At 40.1% G+C, this 13,892-nt stretch overlaps 1 protein-coding gene across 1 annotated transcript in view; it reads left to right on the top strand.

Moving 5' to 3' along the window:
- The window catches only part of LOC124613409 (dynein axonemal heavy chain 7-like), a 755,469-nt gene that overhangs the window by 492,769 nt on the left and 248,808 nt on the right, over positions 1-13,892 (top strand). The gene's annotated exons all lie outside the window — the stretch shown is intronic.

Raw genomic sequence — 13,892 nt, 5'->3', positions numbered from 1 at the left:
ATCCCTAGGGATTATCTTATTGATTCTGGCAGTTTGTTGTAGCATACTGTACCACTGATAAATGCACTGTGGTAGGTTACTTTTTTTTTTTTTCTTTGTCTGAAGTAATTGTTCTTATCTGTTGTGTTGTGATTATGTACATCATAGCAATTGGGTATGTCATCCTGATGGCTTTCGAAACAGTGATAAATCTATATACAGGGTGGTAGGTGTGTAAGTGCAGATATTTTTATTGGTAACTGAGAACAATAAGATGTTCTTAGGTTAGTTAGTATCTCCAAGTACACATGGAAAGAACAATACTGAATTTCTCCTGGGCAGCAGGTCAGGTGGTGAAATGTGGATGTGTGGACACAAAATAGTTAGTGTATACTGATAGATATTGTCGTTTTAGTGGTGCAGTTACGACCATTCAGAATGCATCAAATAGTAAATTATGAGATGTGTTCACAGGAAGACTGTTAGATGTAGAGAAAAAGCAACTAATGCACTGAAGTGGGTGCATATTGAGGTATTAATGGTCAGAATATCTGCACTTACATCCCCAACATCTTACATAAGCAATGAGTATACAGATATTTATTTTTGATAATGGCATCATGACAGGTTTCCCTGTATCCCAGACCATATATCAGCCTAACAGCTCTCTTTTGTAGCACCAATATTATGTTCAAGTGCACATCAGTGACACACACAACCACAGCTTTATCCCATAACTTATAAATGAGAAAATTCTCCCACAGTACATGGTTTTCAGTGTTTTATTACATACAGTTTTGACAGATGGCTGAGCAAATACAGTGTACTCATTATTTTCCTGAATACATTGTTAACATGGTTTTCCCACTGAAGACTGCCATCCAAGTGCAAATGAAGGAATTTACAGTCTTCATTGTCTGTATATGATATTCCATAAATATCTTACACATCTGTGGCATGAGTTGCTTGCTTTGAACTTCATGCAATTATGTGATACTATATTCACTTTTTTTCTGAAAAATGGCCTACAAAATTCAGGTGTATCTTGTACTCGAAATTAATATAAAACTGTCCAGTGTTTGATTTGAAATTCCCACCAGTCTTAAAAATGGTCATTTATTGAATACCACAGGAAACCTTGTATCTCGCAACATTGGATTCAACTGGCAGCAGCAGTGCACAGACACAATGAACGTGAGTTTGCATGATATTGAATCTCAGTTTGAAAAAATTTGTACTTGTCTCTATTACACTAGAGTCCTGCCTGGAGAAGTACAGTAAATAAGGCATGCAAATTCTGCAAATGTTTGTCAGGGGTGTGACCTGATACAACTATGTCATCCAGATAATTTCAGAAACCAGGGACAGTGGCACACAACTACTGCAAGTAAGACTGAAAAACAGCAGGAGCCGAAGCACAACCAAACAGAAGCCAGCAAAACTTGAACAATCCAAGGTGGGTGTTGATAAAAAAATAGCGCTGCGACTGTTCAGCGAGTGGAATCTGAAAGTATGAGTCCCACAAGTCAATTGTTGAAAAGAATTTTCCCACACCAAGCTTATCAAAACTGTCTTCAGGACACAGTAAGGGAAACATAGCTACCACTGTCCAGGGATTTACTGGAGACTTAAAGTCAGCACAAATACGGAGACGACCATTTGGTTTCTTCACACACACTACAGACAAGGCCCGTGGCAAAGTAGAAACAGGTTCAATGACACCACTGTCTTGCAAATGCTTAAGTTATGCAGCTATGGCATCGCACAGTGCATGTGGTACTGGGCATGCACGCCAGAAAATAGGCAAGGCAGTGTCTTTAATTACAACATGTGGTGCAAAGCCTGTGGCATAACCAAGACCATCATGAAAGAGTTCAGCAAAATCATCGCATAATACGGCAACACTGTCTGCATGGTCACTAGCGTTGAAGCAAAGTACATTGTCCTGAATTGCGAGACCAAAATGTTCAAATGTGTCCATGCCAAAAATGTTCGTAGCATCACTAGAGTGGATCACATGGAAAGACACTGTGTTGGGTCGTTGCACCATACATAGCTAGCAAACTACATGCACCAAGCACTGAGATTTCCTGTCCAGTAAATGCAGTCAGTGTGGAATGTGAACTACAAAGTGGGGGAAAACCAAGCAAGTCATACATTTATTTGTTCAGTAAGGAAACTGATGCACCAGTGTCCAGCTGCATGCGAACAGAATCTGAAAGTATGAGTCCCACAAGTCAATTGTTGAAAAGAATTTTCCCACACCAAGCTTATCAAAACTGTCTTCAGGACACAGTAAGGGAAACATAGCTACCACTGTCCAGGGATTTACTGGAGATTTAAAGTCAGCACAAATACGGAGACGACCATTTGGTTTCTTCACACACACTACAGACAAAGCCCGTGGCAAAGTAGAAACAGGTTCAATGACACCACTGTCTTGCAAATGCTTAAGTTATGCAGCTATGGCATCGCACAGTGCATGTGGTACTGGGCATGCACGCCAGAAAATAGGCAAGGCATTGTCTTTAATTACAACATGTGGTGCAAAGCCTGTGGCATAACCAAGACCATCAGGAAAGAGTTCAGCAAAATCATCGCATAATACGGCAACACTGTCTGCATGGTCACTAGCGTTGAAGCAAAGTACATTGTCCTGAATTGCGAGACCAAAATGTTCAAATGTGTCCATGCCAAAAATGTTCGTAGCATCACTAGAGTGGATCACATGGAAAGACACTGTGTTGGGTCGTTGCACCATACATAGCTAGCAAACTACATGCACCAAGCACTGAGATTTCCTGTCCAGTAAATGCAGTCAGTGTGGAATGTGAACTACAAAGTGGGGGAAAACCAAGCAAGTCATATATTTATTTGTTCAGTAAGGAAACTGATGCACCAGTGTCCAGCTGCATGCGAACAGAACGTTCACAAATGTTAAAAGTCACAAAACGTTTTCTCGCATTGCGCTGAATGCGAGAGGAAGTGTCTGGCAAAACTTGATTCCCACAACAAGCTGTAGAAGCACGTGAAGCAGAAGGCTTTGAATAAATGGCGTTAACGTCCATAGGCTGATGTGAATCATGAGCACAGCAGTTTCTGTTGCAGTGATGCCCATGCGAGTCACACGAATGGGAGACAAGTTGTGAAGTAGAGTTTCTCTTACTGCACACAGCTTGCACATGTCCCTTCTTATTACAAAAATAATACTGTGCTTGACAGGATGGGCAACTGTCCCATGGGTGGGCACAAAAGCAGTTCAGACATGATTTCCTATTCTTAGAGGCTGCCAGGATTGAAACTTGTTTATTTGCGTGCGAGTGGCATGGCGTGGCGTGCTGTGTTGGGACCAGGCAGGAGTGCAGTGTTGTGCCACACTAACAGTACAAACACCCAGGGTCACGTTGAATGTGGAAGTAGCCATGTCTAATGTATCTTGTCTGTCTAGCAAGTCCACTACTTCCTGCAAAGACGGGTTTTTAAATTTTAGGATTTGTTCGCGGATGCGGTGATCCAGCACATTCTGCGCAATAGTGTCTTTAATCATGATATCCGCGTATGAGCTGCCACATGAGCAATTACAGTCACAATCAGATGTTAGTCCCTGAAGGTCCACTAACCATGATTTATTGGACTGAGTAGGGCCACGCCAGAGAATTTGTAGCATGCCACTACCACATTGACACTATCACAGAAGTGGAAATTCAAAGCATCAATCACTTCGTCATAAGTTTTAGTTTCTGCGCAGGTGGTGGTAAACAATTTCACGAGCACATGGTATAACACAACCCCCTTGTTGGCAATGAAGAAGGCAAGCTGCCCTGTACCTGGTATGTTGTATGCTACGAAGTGTGCCTCGAGCTGGGCAATGTATTCTGGCCAGCGTTCAATGTCTGGATTGAAGGCACGAAATGGTGGCACCATCAGTGATTGCGTTCGACAGGCGATGGCATCAGAGGTGCCGCAGTAACTGCAGTTTGTAGTGTGACCAGTCCATTTATGTATACAAGCAGCTGCGTCATTTGCTGAGCCTGAAAACATACAAGATGGACAGTGAAGCCTGTTCCTGTGGTGAAGCCATGGCTTACACAAATGAAAGTCTTATAGCGAATGGGGGAAGCGTGCAGATACAGTCACACTGTCACACGGGGATATAACAAAAAAAACTAAAGCAGTACTGAGCAAAAAAACATAGGTAAGAGAGGAAAAAAAATGTTTAGTCCCTGCTCATCACCACTGTTTTGTATCCCACCTGGTAGGCAGCGTGTGTGTCTGCTCCTGTAAACTGAAGGGTAGGCCAAATGTAGGAAGCAAGTAGGAGCAGGTGATGTGAAAATCTCAGTACTTCAGTGTGAATTTAAATCACCTACAGGTATCAACACTAATAGCTACTAGTAGTTGGACAAACTATAATTGAAGTAACTGAAGTAACAAAGTCTGTAATGGCTAGCCCCCTATGAAGTAGAAACAATGTTGCTAGGTTGTCTCCTCAGAATCAAATGGGCTGAATCCAGAGTGGCTCTTGTAGAGCTACACAGCACCTGCTAGAGGGCACTGTCGTCGGTGTTGGTGTGGTATTGCCAACCTATCAGAGCGCACCTATGTTGTGGCATCGTAGCTGTCGATACCACATCCCATGTGTTGAAAAATATATTGTATCCTTCTCGTTGTCACCATAAAACAATAGAGAGGTATCATCAGCATAATTAATTATATGAGAATTATAAGGATTTATTGTATCATTTAGATACACAAGAAAAAAACACTGTCCCAATTTTGACCCCTGCATCACACTTGCATTACTGTTTCAGTCATAGACTCAATGTTGATTTTCCTTGCCCCATTATGATAATTTACATAAAGAGACAGAAGTTCAAGAGATGTGTGTGTGTGTGTGTGTGTGTGTGTGTGTGTGTGTGTGTGTGTGTGTGGGTGTGTGGGTGGGCGGGTGTGTGTGTGTGTGTGTGTGTGTGTGTGTGTGTGTGTGTGTGTGTGTGTGTGTGGTATTGCATGCCCTCAGTTTTTGCAAGAGAAGTGCATGGCTCACCAGGTCCTTTTGTGACATCTAGAAATATGCTTACAGTATGCTTTCCTTGATCTAGATAGCTATAGACTTGGTGCAAAATTTCTGTTACAGCTGTTTTGGTGCTGTGATCTTTTTGAAATCCATGTTGAGTTTCTGCTAGGAGACTGTTTTTAGTAAAAAAGAAGGCCCTAAGCTGTGCCAGCATCACTGATTCAAAAATCTAACTAAATGTAGGAATCAGAGATAATTTCCTGTTGTCTGATGCTTCCTCCTATGATACTTTTTTATGTATTGTTCTGACAATACTCCTTTTTAATGCATTGGTGCTACCATTGATGAGATCTGTAATTGGTTTGATCACAACATTTGCACATTTTTTTTTAATTGCTGTGCTAGATAAACCATCCCAACCACTTGAATGTTTGTTTTTTAGCCATCGAATAATTTTGCTTATCTTTTGTTCTTATACTCCTATAAATTCAAAACCTTTATCTGTTGTGTAGCATTGTATTGGGATGTTGAGTAGATCTGCATCTGAAATTATTATGCCAGTTGGGGAGATAAAATGTTTGTTAAGAATGTTAGCAACGATTTTTTGGTCTCGTATTAGTTAACATTCATGTCTGATATTTACTGCTTCCTCATTCGTGTGTTTATGGCATTTGTTAATGAGATTCTAGGAGGCATGGCTTACATTTACAGACTGTGTTGTTGCCCCACTGTGGACTTGTTTCCTAATGATTTAGAAGTTCTGATTTGAAACTTTGTTTAGTACTGATATATTTTTCTTTGGAAACATGCAGCCCAGATGATTTGTGCAGCATATAGAAATCATGGATATTCTCTCCAAGCTTGACTAATTTAGCTGGTGATTTGTAACTTAACTTTTTTCCCACTTATTGATAACTGTTTTTGTTTTAATTTGACAACAAGTGTTAAAATACTTCAACTGAATGGAGTAGAATTCATATCATTTATTGTTTGATCCTTTTAACTGGTAGACATTGTCACAATTTTCTCTAGCTAGTGTCTTTTTGAATCTGGTTATGATCATGGTGCTTCAGCTTCATTTCTGCTGAATTATTTTTGCAATTTCTTGAATATTCACGTTTAAATAATCAATTGGCTGGAAATAATGATCAGGGAATTGGAATCCTACGTTACAGAACTTAATACAATCTTTATCAGATTTGCTAATTATTGAATAGTCTATCCTACTGGCAATTAAATCTATTATTCTGGTGTCTGAAGTTATCACATTCAATAAATTCAATAAATCCAATAATTTTAAATCACTAATATTACAATAATTTGTGTCGATATTTAAATCACCCAGTATTGTGTGCTTTTAGCATCGGACTTGACAAGTTGTATTGTTGAGGAAATCATCCAACTCTCCATATGGTGGGCAATAGACACCTACAACTCTGTGTTTCACAGTGCTGTTCCTGAAGCCTTAATAATGTGTCACAGTCCCAGTTAATTCAAGCGGCCAAACTCTGCAGTACCGTTCAAGAAATAGCAGTTATTTTGCTTTATTATGTTGATTAACATAAAGAACTACCTTAGCTCCTACCTGATGCATGCAGTATATAATTACAAGGTAATAGATTCTAATTTAATGTATCTGGTTTCATCATGCTTTATGTCATGTTCTGTTACCACTAGAACATCTGGATTATATTCAGCCATGAAAGTCTGAAACGCGCAATTTATTTCTTAAATATTACATTATATCTATAAATGAATCCAATGTAATGGTCTTTTCTGTTCATTTTTGCACCATTTGTTACAGCAGGAAGATTTGTTTTCATTGAATACAGACAAAGTTTGAGTCTTAGTAACATTTGTATTAAAATATTTGTTTGGTGCAAGAGCAGCTTCTTTTAGTACATATATTTGTTGCTCTGCTGTAGACACTGGGGGCTCATTTTGTATGCACATGAGATATGTTTCGCCTTGCTTGGATTGTTTTTCTCTCTTGTAACTCACAATAAAAAATGCAGTAGCTCTTTACCGTTGCATATAGTATTCTTCTGATGTGTGTGGTGATGTTGTTTTAGCTACTGGTTCTGATAACACTGTTGTTATTGGTGATGCTAATGCTTCTGCTGCTGTTCCTCTAGTCTGGGACACTTCACTATGCTTGATATGAATATGGTTTAAGCTTTGTGAAACTTCTGGAGCTTGTAAAAATTGTTCTTTAATTACCTCTGCTTTTTGGTCCAAACCAATTCATACTTTGCATCTTACTGATGACTATTTTTTTTTTTTAATTCACTTAGTAACTAGCATCTGACTGATGACTTTGTTTGCAATTTGACTAAAACACTTAGTAAACTACATTTGTTTGCTACTTATCCTATTTCATATATTGTTCCTTGAAATACAATTACATATTTTATAGGCTGATAACTCATTTCCTTGTGTATTTAAACATCGTCCATGAACTGTGTGGAATATTCATTGGTTATGTCTATAACATCAACATTCAAGTCAGTACATATTCAGTGGTACACATGTTTGCAACACTAATTTCATGGTTCACACGTGCCCAGGATGGTAAATCATAACAATGCAGGACAGTCGCAATTAGTACATTTGTGTGGATAAAATTATTTAAACATTTCCTCATTTTTGTGCTAGCTTTGTATATTTTGTTTCCGTAGATGTCATTTGATCCTATACTTTTCCATTGGCACTGTATAAATTTCATGGGCATGAATATTACTTAAAACATTGATCCCTTTCTTTTTCTTCTTTTTTTTAACATTTTCTAAGTTCTTTCAGTTTCCAAGTACAGAAAATCTTTTTTAATGGAGTTTCCTTGAGTGTGCAGATGCTCATGACATATAGGTGTGTGCGATTATTTTCAGAATTTTGATCACATTTCATGGTGAAGTATTTTCTTTACTTGATATAGTTGCAGTGAGCAACAGCATGTTTACTTTTTGGAATTTATTTACTAACTTTTTGACTTTCTCCAATACATTCTCTGAATCCACAACAGAAAGCACATGAAAAGAATGTTTATGACCAAAGTTTTATTGTGATTCTTCAGGCTTTCCTGGCAGATATGTTGTATATAGTCTTTACGGGTTTGCCGCCAGATCAAGTTGTGCAAATTCCACAATATTTCCTCGGAGCAACTGTTTGACATCTTCAGGTGGTTCAACCCTGCTGGTGGCTAGGTACGACCAAAGGTATCTGCAGATCAATGCTCTATTTCTAGAACAGCTCGTGAAGAATGTGGAGGTGAGGAAATCATGCATGCACAATCATTTGCAAATAGAAGGTGCCATACTCAAATGCCCTCTGCCAAAAATCGCAGAGCAGCTCTCCTGCACATTCACTGTATGCTGTATTTATTAACAGTGTGGCCAGATGTTACTCACTAGGATCTGTACTAGTCCAATGTTATGATAGGTCTGTGTCAAAAAATTTTGAATTTTGCGGCATCATTTCATACCAGCCAATGCAGGGTTCCAGGCTGTGGTCAGTTGAAATTCCACATCCCTGTTGATGAGATTATCAGCTGTATGGATATGTATTGCTTAATGATGCAATCCAAGAAAGATGATGCCAGGGATAAAACTTACTTCTTTTCATAAATCATGTGATGATGACCTGTATTCAGACAGTGTACTGCAATTGCCAACTTTTCCGGTTGACAAGGCGTGCATGACACTGATGTCCATCACAGCACTCTTGTATTGTGCAAAATATCTGGCCTGAAAATTCTTAGACTGCAATCGTTGGATCACTTAGTAAGTTTCAATATTGTGTCTTTATTTATAAAGGTGCCCTTGCAGGACTCTTTAGAGCTCATTAGCAACAAGTTTGAAGAGGGTATAGTAGTATTATTTAAAAATGTGCTTAATTCAACATACTTCTTATTTCATGACCAATATTTTGAACAAGAGGATGGTGTTTCCATGGGATGGCCTCTGTCTCCTGTGGTGGCCAATTATTTTATGGAGAACTTTGAAGAAAAAGCACTACAGTCAGTCACTCTCAAACCTCTTGTTTTCTGCGGTATGTGGATGATACATTTGTGGTATGGCCACATGGACTTGATATTCTACCTACATTTCTTCAGCATCTGAATTCACTCCATCCAAATATTAACTTCACAATGGAAATGGAAAAATATGGTATTTTACGTTTTCTTCGTGTTTTGGCATGAATGAAAGCAGATGGAACCTTGGGACGCAGTGTCTTCTGAAAGAGAGTGCATACAGATCTATATCTGCAGGCCACAAGCTGCTATCATCCTGCACAATGCATAGGACATTAAGTATGTTAGTTCATAGAGCATATGTGGTACCTGATGCTGAAAGCCTGTTGAGTGAAACACATTTGAAGACAGTGATCCGACAAAATGGTTATTCTGAGAGACACATCTGTAATGCATTCAGGACCAAGCGAGTTCAATCTATGGAGCAGAATGAAGATACAAAGACACTCACCATTGTGGCCTTTTTGCCATATTTTGGTGCCACATCATCAAGAATCTGAAGAGTCCTCAAAAGATATCGGATTAAGTATGTGTTTCAACCACCTGAAAAACTGAGAAACTTGTTGGGTTCAATTAAGGATTATCTCGGTCTGAGGAAATGTGGTGTGTACAAGATTCCTTGTCAGTGTGGGACAGTGTATATAGGCCAGACATGTCACACAGTAGAAGAATACTGCAATGAACATTAGCATCATACACGCCTTCGCCAACCGGAAAGTCAGCAATTGTGGAACACTGTCTGAATGTAGGACATTGCATGATTTATGAAAAAATGGAAGTTTTATCCCTGGCATCATCTTTCTGGGATTGCATCATTAAGGAAGCAATACATATATGTACAGCCATTAATCTCATGAACAGGGATGTGGGATTTCAACTGTGTGCAGCCAGGAACCCTGGATCGGCTGCTATTAAATCACAATGCAAAAATCAAAATTTTTTGACACAGACCCAACACAGCATTGGCCTAGTATGATTTTTAGTGAGTAACTTTTAGCCACACTGTTAAGAAACACAGCATACAGTGCACACACAGGAGAGCCGCTCTGCGATTTTCGGCAGAGGGCCTTAGAGTATGGCATCTTCTATCTGCAAATCACAGTGCACGTGTGATTTCCGCACCTGTGTGTTCTTCTCACGCGTGTTCTAGAAACAGGGAGTTTATGTGCAGATAGCATCAGTTGTACCTAGCCACCATCAAGGCTGAAACATCTGAAAATGTCGGACAGTTGCTCCAAGGAAATATTGTAGAATTTGCACAACAAGATCTGGCAGAAAACTAGTGAAGACTGTTTACAATGTTTCAGTGTTTTTATTTTTTTTCTGAGTACAGTTTCCTTTCAACTATTTTTCTCTTCCCTGAGACTGTATACCAGCGTCTCTGTGTAGTGCCCCTGTAGTTAAACAATTCTAACAATTTTCATTGACTAACCTAGAGATTCAACCTATTTCTGTTTATCCTGTCTGTATCACTGTAATTCAAACTGATCAACTCAATAATAATGATTACTCTGACACCAAAAGCTTACACTTAACAGGAAACTCTTTATTCAATGAAGGAAGGAGGCTGATTGAATTGTACCCAGAATGAGAGTATAGAACATAAAAAAGCATGGAACATAAAAGACACAGAAACAAACATTGAACATGGAGAAGGCTCAAGCACATGCAAAAGAACCAGTCCCCCTGGTAGCCAGGCACAGAACTCTTTGACAGCTGTGATTCACTTATTACATGCAAAAACACAGCACCTCTGGTGGCTGGTGTGGAATTACGTTGACGGCCACGATTCAGCTGTTATACCATGAGACACTACATGTACATGGACAATACACTTCACTTCTCAGCTCTGTTGCATATCAGCTGTCATTCTGGGCACTATATCAGCTCCCTCAGTATTCAGGAAATGAACGGGAAAGTGGATACAACATCTGGAGGTGGTTCTCTGTGTTGGTGGACTTTCTACAGGCATCTGTGGTGATGGTGGTGCTTGTGGCTGGGTGTCTTGTTGAGGCTGGTTCTGTTGCCTCCATTGGATAGCAAATGGTGCTGCGTCTTGAAAAATATATACAGGCTTGATTCTGTTCAGAGAAATGGTTTCTGAGTAGCTGTTCACCAGTATGTCCATCTGGTATGTAGTTCTCCATAATACACCAATGTACATAGGTCATAATGGTGGTTTTATGCCTTGAGTGTGGAGCTTGACATGTGAACAGTGATCCATTTCTTGATGTACATAACAAAGCGGTATGCCATGATATAATGGTTCTGTGCGACATGGTACTGCAGGTGACATAACAAATTCACCTGGTCTTGTGAGGAAGTTTGCAGTGTATCAGCATTGATGAATTCCCCAGGCAGATGTAATATCTGTCTGTAGACTAATTCCACAACTAAAGAATCAATGCTGGCTTATAAGTTGTTTGTAGGCCAAGCAGAACCACTGGAAGAGCTGAAGACCATGTGTTTTCATGGCACATGAGTGCCGCCTTGGAGGAACGATGCCATTGTTTGACAATGCCATTGCTAGCGGAATGGTAACTGGTGGTCTCATGGTGGACATACCCAGAAAACTTGGAAAACTGCACAAACAGATCCAACTGAAACTGTCATCCACATTCAGTATTGATATGTTGAGGCAACCCACACCTTGCTAACCACCCTGATGCAAAAGTGGAGGTTAACATTTTGGCAGCAATATTATTAATTGGCATTGCCTCTGGCCAGCAGGTAAGATGATAAATCATTGCGAAAAGGTCGTGTTGACTGTTTGATGGAGAAAGCAGTCCCACAACATCTTGATGTACATGGTTGAAACATACAGCTTTATCTGGGAATTCACCAACTGGGGCATATACATGGTGAGACACTTTACACCTTTGGCACTGCAAACATGCCATCATCCTTTCTTGACAGTGCTTTTCCATGTCTGGCCACACAAAACATTGAAAGTCAGAAAGTGGGACATACTCCTGGATGGCACAGGTTATGGATGCTATGGAAAGCTTGTCTTCTGACCGCTGATGGAAGAACCAGGCAAGGTCTTCCATGAGAGGCATCACAGTGGAGCTTGACACCTTCTCCCAGAATGTCTATGAGATGCAATTGTACTGCTAACATAGCCTTATCAATGAATGTTCAGAGATCCTCGTCTTGTTGTGCTTGGCCAGTGCAGAAAAGTCAATAGGACTCATCGTGCTGCTGATGCATGAAAGAAGATGACTGCTATGTTACCGATTCCTGAAATGTGTTTTATGTCAGTAGGGAGCTGGGCTATGAGCTCTAGATGGTTGAACTGGTGGTAATGTTCTGCTTGAATTCTAAAGTCAACAGTTAATGATCCATGGATATTGTGAATACTTTGATTCTGACTTGAAGGTGGAAGTATTTCACTGCTTCATATGCTGCCAGGAGCTCACAGTCATAGGAGCTCCACTTTCTCGGAGTTGGTGAAAGCTTTCGTGAAAAGTATGCCAATGGTTGCTATGAACTGTCTGATCACTGCTGCAGTGCCATGCCGATAGCCATCTGGCTTACATCCATTAGCGGTTCTAGGCGCTACAGTCTGGAACCGCGTGACCGCTACGGTCGCAGGTTCGAATCCTGCCTTGGGCATGGATGTGTGTGATGTCCTTAGGTTAGTTAGGTTTAAGTAGTTCTAAGTTCTAGGGGACTGATGGCCTCAGAAATTAAGTCCCATAGTGCTCATAGCCATTTTGTACATCCATTAGTAATGCAAGAGATGCATCAAGCTTAGGTTGAGCTACATGCTCTGTTTCAGTCTTGCTTGGTTTCACTTCCTTGAATGTGGGGTGCATAGTCTCAGACTTCTGCACTGGGGAGTTGCCTTTCATCTTAGGCCCAGTCAGTGATGTCGTCAATGGTTCCTGCAATTCTGTTGTGTGAGGCAGGTGATGAAGATAAAAATTCACCATACCAAGGAACTGACACAATTTCTTCATTGTGGTTGGCCTAGGTAACTGTAAAATTGTGTCAACCTTCTCTATCAGAAGTAGAAAACTCACAGTAGAGTTTCTATATCACAAGAAGGTCACTTCAGATTGTCTAAAATCACACATAGCATGTTCAATGTGACTCTGCAATGCTCCAAAAGCTAGAACATCTCCAGTGAGTGTTGTCAATGTTATTCCTCAGTCTCCACAAACATGAGCACGTCATCCAGGTAGGCAAAACAGGATGAGAGACCTCGAAGAACAGAATCAATGAATCTTTTCCATTTCGACGCTGTGTTTTGTGATCTGAAGATCATATACATACTCTCAAACAGGCCAAACAAGCCATAGTCATGGTCTTTTGAATGTCCTCTTTAGCCACAGGTATCTAAGTATAGGTTTTAGCACAGACTAAGACAATGAACATAGTCACACCATGCAATGCAAAATTTTAGTCCCCTTGTAATGGTGCAGGATATTGGTCTGGCACTCTACTTGCATTTAGTGCATGATAGTCTCCCCATGGGTGCTAGGCCCAACCTATCTTCAGCACCAAGTTTAAGGTAGAAGGCTGTGGACTGTTTGACAGTCTGATAATGCCCTCTCACATCATGGTGTTGAATTCAGCTTTTGCAATTGAAAGATGGTCTGGTGTTAAACGTGTGGGTCAGTATGACACTGGTGGACCATCCATCACATTGATGTGTTACACTATATTGCACAGAAATTGTTTATATGCACTGGGTGGCCTGGTTAAATGGGAAAACTGTTTTAACAACAAAGTGTATTCACACTCAGGTGTTTGCATGAGCTTTACAGTGTGGATGGTTGCACTGTGGTAAAAGCCATTGACAGTAAAACCAGTAATTCTGTCCACCAATTAGGCCTTTTCCTTGTCCAGAAAGAGGTTGTAATG

The sequence above is a fragment of the Schistocerca americana genome, chromosome 4 (genome assembly GCF_021461395.2).
Source record: "Schistocerca americana isolate TAMUIC-IGC-003095 chromosome 4, iqSchAmer2.1, whole genome shotgun sequence".
Taxonomy (NCBI): domain Eukaryota; kingdom Metazoa; phylum Arthropoda; class Insecta; order Orthoptera; family Acrididae; genus Schistocerca; species Schistocerca americana.
This window is presented reverse-complemented; position numbering and strand designations above follow the sequence as displayed.